This window comes from Haliotis asinina, chromosome 12 (assembly GCF_037392515.1).
Source record: "Haliotis asinina isolate JCU_RB_2024 chromosome 12, JCU_Hal_asi_v2, whole genome shotgun sequence".
NCBI lineage: Eukaryota > Metazoa > Mollusca > Gastropoda > Lepetellida > Haliotidae > Haliotis > Haliotis asinina.
In genome coordinates, this window is record NC_090291.1 from 13,997,268 (window position 1) to 14,005,053 (window position 7,786).

The 7,786-nt window shown below is 38.6% G+C and overlaps 1 pseudogene; it reads right to left on the reverse strand.

Annotated features, from left to right (window-relative positions):
• Positions 1-4,604: 4,604 nt before the first annotated feature.
• On the reverse strand, positions 4,605-6,397 carry LOC137257378 (uncharacterized; annotated as a pseudogene).
• Positions 6,398-7,786: the final 1,389 nt, after the last annotated feature.

Below are 7,786 nucleotides of genomic sequence, written 5' to 3' on the forward strand. Positions count from 1 at the left end.
TCTAAAGCCACTGTCATTGACAAAGAGAGAGAAGTGAAGGGTACTGAATACATGTGGGATCAGACACTGAAAACCTGTAAGCGGGACATCTTGAGAAAGAGGGAGGAATACGATCGAAACTACAGGCAAGAGTCAGAGATGGATTGAGAACAAATCGAGTGTCTGTTTGATGTATGGAAGCCATTTCATACCTAGTTTATTCAAAGTATGTTTCTCAATGCAGAACTACATAATCTTTGCACTGTAATGAATTGGATGTATAGTACATTGTTGTATCTGTTTACACATGACTGTACCACAGTGTGTAGGCTATTTAACCTGCAACCTGACTGAGAAAATTTGAATCCATTTTCGAGACACCATTTATTTATTTTGTTTAAACATATATAACTGTAGTTGTCGTTCAGTAGTGTGCGTATTTTTACCACGACAAGAAATATTAAAATCATCCACGAAAAGTGATCCATCTATTGAATCATTTAAAACCTTTGATAAACTGTTGATCTTAATACTAAACAGTGTGACAGACAAAATACTGCCTTGTGGGACACCCTGACCCTGATTATAATGGTCAAATCAGGTTGAACCCACTCGGACTTGAAACTGTCTATCGTTTAAAAATTTGATATAAATTGAGGCAAACGGCCCCTTAATCCAAAATCTTCTAAGTCTCTTAAAATACCATATTTCCACGTCGTATCGTATGCTTTTTCCAGATCGACACTGCATGTTGTTTATTAATGATGGCATTTTTAACAAAAGATTCTAAACGTATTAAATAATCAATAGTACTTCTGTTTTTACGGAAACCACATTGTATATCAGTGATTAGATTATTGATTCCCAAGTACCAAACTAATCGGTTATTGATCATGCGTTCCATGGTTTTGCAAACACAGCTAGTGAATGAAATTGGTCGAAATTGGAAGGATCGGTATGGTCACGTCCGGGTTTAGGAATTTGAACAATTATAGCATCACGCCATGAAGCAGGAAATTCACCAGATGTCCAAATACTATCAAAAATATTTAAAAGGGTCTCTAAACACGATCCCGGCAAGTGCTTCAAAAGTTGATAATGTATGTTATCAGCTCCTGTAGCAGTATCGTGAGCCTTGTCAAGAGCTGTATGAAGCTCATGTATCGAAAACGTTTCGTTGTAATCTTCCCCATTATCTGAACGGAAATTAATAACCTTCTTTTCTTGCTGATTTTGGTATTTTTGAAATTGGAGTACATAATTTGATGAGGAACAATGTTTTACCAATGTCTCACCATGTTTATTCGCTATGTCTGATTTATTACTCAATACATGGTTCCCATCTTGGAGATGGTGAATGATAGATTTAGAACCCTTACCCTTGATTTTCTGGATCACATTCCACACCTTTGATATCGGTGTGCGTGAATTTAATTTTGATACATAGGTTCGCCAAGAAAGTACGCCTTGCTTTTAGCATTTAAAATTTTGAATTTGTCTAAATCACAGGCAAAGTGTAGCGCAAAATGGGTTGCGCAGCAGAACGAAACTGACCAGTCTTCGTATATGCGAGCGAAGCGAGCAAAGGTTGGCAACAAACTTCCCTGGCTTCGGTCCGAAAAATATTTTTCATGTCAAAATAAAATATCGCCACCATCAAATATAGACACACATTTACTCACACGGTTGTGCCCTCAGATTTCCAACCTCATACCTAACAATTACTCACGTGAAATATATTTTAATCAACGTTTTAAGCGCCGCTGGTGCTCTCACAGAGCGTTCTTCGCCTCCATTACCCCTGCCAGCTTCCGGTTCAGCGGAATGAAGGAACAAGAATAAGCAGAAATTAAGAGGACACATCATATTGACCAAATTTCTCATTAAACTGTTCCAGATTATTTATCTGATATGTTGTGGTTATTGTTAGAATTTTAATAACAGTTATTCTAAAAAGGCTCACTCCTGACGTAGCGAGTGGACGAATGCAAGGGAGGTAATTGCGCAAGTAGTTATTTTTGAGGGAAGTACAAACACAGTAAAATGTGGCCATACGCTGGGACAGATGCCGTCAGCTGGTACGTAATATGAAGTAAAATTAAACATTTCTTTTCTTGTTAAGAAAAAGTGTTCCATGTGATCTAAGTACCGATTTGACGAGAAGCTATTCTTTTCATTTCTTGATCAATTCTTATCAATACAAAATAGTTCCATTACAAAGCAAAAGATCGTTTTCACTGTAAACGAAAACCGTGACACCTCACGACAAATCCACTTGATGACTTGAAATTTAAAAACAAAACATCCATACCTCAAAGTAAATGTGTTTCCTGTCCCGCATCGTCCTGTTATAAGGAGATTGTGGCCTGCCTCAGCAACAGCAATGCAGTTCCTTTGCTCCTCATTCATGGTTAATATGCACGACGACTGTCATCTGCGAACTTTGCGGAGGACATGCGACTCGACAAGTGTTTTCAGAGTTACCTAACCTGTTCCTTCATTCCGCTGAACCGGAAGCTGGCAGGGGTAATGGAGGCGAAGAACGCTCTGTGAGAGCACCAGCGGCGCTTAAAACGTTGATTAAAATATATTTCACGTGAGTAATTGTTAAGTATGAGGTTGGAAATCTAAGAGCACAAACGTGTGAGTAAATTGGTTGTAAACCATGGTTGTCGCACATGTGGAACTGCAGAGGACTTTGGTATACACTCGTCAGCAATATTATTCAATTCATCGGGAAAAAAACATTGTATGGCATCAGGAATATCATTAAAAAGTTCAGGTTTTAGTTTGTCTGCACAGAGTTTTTCATATAAAGGCCAATTAGCTTTTTTAAAATTCCATCTTAATGATGGTGTAACATCAGATGGCATCACAGGGTTTAATATTGTTGGGAAATGGTCACTGCCACAGAGATCGTCGTGGACTGACCATTCAAATTCACTTAATAGGTTGGGATCAGTAATAGACAAATCAAGAGCTGAATATGTACCTGTGCCAGGATGGAAATACGTATTTGAGCCGTCATTATAAATGCATAAATCATTATTTGAAATAATTTCCTCTAGTAATTTACCTTTGGTGTTTGCATTAGTGCCACCCCATAGCGAACTGTGGCCATTTAAATCGCCCATGATTATACAGGGTTTAGGTAGTTGATCATACAGATCTTGCAGATCAGTTGTACAGCCAATGAAGGCGGAATATATAAAGAGCATAAAGTAAAAGCAACTTGTAATGTAAGTCGAACTGAAACAACTTGAAGATTTGTTTTTAGTGGAACTGAGCTATGGATAATATTGTTCCTCACCAGGATTGATGAACCACAAGAAGCTCTATCACCCGGAGGAGAAAAAGAGTGGTATGCATTGAAGTGACGGAGCTCGGAAGTGTATAGTAATGAGCACTGTCAAGGTCATAGTTTTCAAGACACATATCTCTGAACTCTTCAACCACATCGGCCAAAAGTAAAACGTCACTTTTCATGTACAAATCACAGTACTCCCCCATATTTTCAAAATGAAATTTGGACCATACTAGCTGGGCATGAACATAATCTTCATAGGATAATGAACTCTGAGTCAATCGATTGTAAAAATTCATCTTGTTTGGGAAGATGATTCAGCATGAATTTTGATTCGTCATTCATGAAGTCATATGGATACACCCGTTTCTTCAAAAGTAATTTTCTTTGTTCATTTTTGTCAAATTCCCTAAACAAATGTTTGAAATTAGCGCCACATTTATTCAAATTAATAACCTTTGTCTCGTCAATTTCGTCAGAACAATCATTGACCATATTGTTCACCAAGATGTCTAGAGAGGTTTGAAGAAATTTGAAAGAATCAATAAACCTCAGCTTGCCTAAAGAGAAAGAAATGTATTTCTCCAACTTCTGAACAATGCACTGAAGTTTTCCTTTGTAAGTTTTATCTAAATGCTTTAGCAACAGGTGAGAATCATAATTAGTTATTTATGAAAGATAACCGGCAAATGGAATTCATCTTTCTCTTGACCGTTATCGTGACGTTTCTTCTGTTTACGCTTTTTAAACTTGAGCTGAAGATTACACGTTTGATGGGCAGCACCTCGGTAATTACGGGTTTTCATGATCATGATCCGTCACTTTGATCGAATTTGTGAATAGTTTGATGACAGATGTGACATGTATCAGCGGCCTGAAATGCCTTCTCATCAGCCTGTGACACATCTATAGGAAATGATTCACTCAATTTTTCACGTATAGCCTTTTCCTCTTTCAACAAACAATCAATGAAGTGCGCAATGACATTTGGACCCCTGTACTCTACAGACTGTTGGTAATTGTCTGGATCAGAGGACACGACTTTGTAACAAAAGCCGGACGGTTCATGTTTTTGATAGAGAGAGAGTTAAAGGTAGATTTTTTTACCTAACACTCCCTAACCGTTTTGGTGATCGATTCGAAATCAGCATAAATGACAAAGGGTACTCTGACCTGATTTTGAACGTTTTTGAATTTAACCCATGCTTTTCCCCCCTCGGGCATTTTGATTTTTCGCATTTTATGGTCACAGCAAAAGGTTGCATGGTTTTCTAATAAATCCTTTCGGGTGAAGACAATGTCTGCAATAAAATGCAGTTCTTCAATGCTTTGTTCTGTCTCCGATCAGTCTACTGAAGTTTCTGATTACACAAAAATGTATCTTTTCCTCCTGACTCAACAGTAATAGCTCTACAGTTTTGTTACTCATGAAGTTACTCACATGTAATAAGAACACTCCATCCTTCTCATCATAGCCGTACACACTGGCGGAAATATTGTTTTGTTTTTTCAAATGTTGAAATTTGAGAAAGTGGGACCACACATGTTCAATTCTGATTCATAAACAACATATCTTGACAATCTGTTGGCATTGTCCTTGAATGATAACGGGTGCAAAGTTGCAAGGATAGACCACATGAAACATTTTTGGTCATTGTTTTGAATATTCAGAATAGCCTTTTTATTTTTCAAGTAATTTGGTAAAGGAATGTAGCTGGATGCCGACAGGGGAACATACTCTCTCAGCTGTGTTTACTTCCAGGTGTATAATATGGTCTAGGATCAGCCTGAAATTCTTAAGCAGACGAATACAACTTTTGGAAACCCTCGGCTAACTGTCCACCGATTTCTGCTAAGTTTGTTACCCCAGAATGTGTTGTTTTCAGAACGGGCTCAGCCAAACCTTTTCGTCATATCTGATGTATCCAAGCTTGAGTGAGAGGAACCATTTCATACCTTATTTCTCCAACAAAAACGCATGAAGAATATCGATAATATTTGTCTCTTCATCTGCGAGATATTTCAGAATGTCTTTATCGTTTGTGTGGTTTGGAGTAAGTGAGGTCGTCCTCAGCGTTCCCCGTAATGCTGACATTTGACCTCCTCCGTACTGCTTAACGTGCCTGGCTTGATACCTTTCCCGCCGCCTTACACACGAGTCGCATTCGTGAACATTGTTACAGAAAAAACGTTCACCCAAAGGCCTCCGACAGCTTTTACATTCCCTTCCATTATGGGAACAATATTCACAAAATAGTTTCCTCGGCAGTAGGCATTTGAAGTGACCACACCAATTACAGGTGTCAAAACGTGCTGGAGGTGGAATTCCTTCTGACTGCAGACATGGACGTTTAGCTGCAGGCTCTGATGAAGTCTGTTTTCTCTTCAAAGTGGACTGCTGAACATGACGCAAAAGTGATTTATTCTGTGTGAATGTTCTATTACACAGATGACAATGGTGCAGCATGGAATGTGTAGGTTGCTGTTGAGTACATTGCACTGACGTTTTCACACTTCCTGTGTCCAACAGTTCAATGCGTTTTCAGTTCAATTCGGGATCTTTGCACAGTGGTGATTTGAAGCCCATATTTCCAGCTCTTGTAAGGATTTCACATTGTTGAGGAAATCTCGCTTCTCCTCCGTCTGAAATAAATGTAAATCTTTATAAAAAAAAACAACAAACCTTACTCAAACCAATATTATGTAAGTACATTTGAAATATAGAAATTATAGTACTAAGGGATGTAAATATTCAAACAATACAATAAATATGTGTATTCTTACATGCAGTTTAAACTAATCGTAGGAAATAGACTGGCTCTTACCGTTAGGTGAAAGGTATCAGTTGTTTCTGTGAGAGAGCTCTTCAAAAACATCCGAACTGTTTAGCTGTTGGTTACGGAATGGAAGTTTAATCTTACGCCAACACTCGTGGTAAGGGACGAGCTCATGTTATGTAGTTTATATTTGCACACGTCAAATGTAATTTTAAAGATTTAACATTGAGCGGCATAGCTTAAAGAATAAACAAGAAGCAGTATTTTACCCCCTCCCCTTACCAATGTTATCGTCATACTTAGTTCCGACATGTCTCACCTGTTCAAACCAGACCATCGCACATCAATTCAAATTAGGAAATGCATTATAATCTAACACTAATGAGTGAGTCATGTCATAATGAGAATTCCCTTAGAAACTAGGAGCAGGTTTTCTGTGACTCTATTCAAAGATGCATTGCAAACATCAGAGACCGGGTTCTCGCACCGTTTGAACGGGGACACTCTCTCATTTACCATGACCAACCCATCTCGAAGTAGGCTATGGGAACGACCTCCGTATGAGAAATCAACACTTCCATTATTCTCATACAGTCGGGTTTAGAACCAACAGTCAGCCTCCCTAGCCGGTGCCGACAGACCTTATTAAATCATAATCAAATTACCTTGAAGTAAGATACAGTGATTTCCCTTAAACTATCACTTCATTCATTTACTTTTCATAAAAATGTTATTTAGAAAACAAAAACCTGTAAGACATCACCTTAGGCCAAATAGGAAATACATTTTAATCTAACATAATCTAACAGTCACGTCATAATGAGAATTCCCCTAGTCACTGAGAGCTGGTTTCAGGAACTCTATTCAAGATGCATTGCGGACATCAATAGACCAGGTTCTCGCATCATTGGAATGGGGACACTTTCTCATTTACCATGACTTACCCAATTCGAAAAAAATAATTCTCACCCACTAGCAATATATAGTAGCTAAGTGGGAATGTATAACTTAATACATTAGTTTTAAAGCAAAGGAGATAATTCATTCATACCAAGCCGTAACACTACACCTGTCTCTCGCTAACAGTAGGAGAGAAGCTGAGAGCGACAATAAGAATCCCGAGAGCTTGAACAAAAACGTGTCCTGCTCGAACGGCGTCAGCTGATGAAATGACAAACAAGGCACGTTTCCTGATGCAATGTCAGTGCAACAAGTTCACTTCTTACATCCTGCTCGGTGCACGTCTTCAGCTGGAGTGATTTGAAAAGAGCATTACCTTTCACAAAAGCCCTCGAAGGGAAGGTTCATTTCAGCCAGAGGGGTAGCGAGTGTAAGCCTAGTCACCTTAAATGGGTCAATGAATCACCCCTTTGTCATTAACTCGGCCAACCGTTACTCAAAGCTCCGCTCGGTGGAGCCAGTCGGGGCGAGGGTTTTACGCCTCAGCAATTCACTGTCTCTCTGTATATCGGTTTACGAGTTTACGTAAATTATGCTCAATGTTTAATAAGTTTGTAATTTAGTGTGTGAAGATGTATTCATGCATGTGTATTATAGCTTAGTTTATCTTGGACTGATGACAAATAAATTAAAGCAAAGTGAGTTAGCTGTAAGTGAAAGGGTGTGGGCGGTAAGTTTGAAATACACATACATCTTCAACATGTCTCAACTTGTCTAAACCAGATGATCGCTCGTCAATTTCAAATTCAAACAGCTTATTGTCACC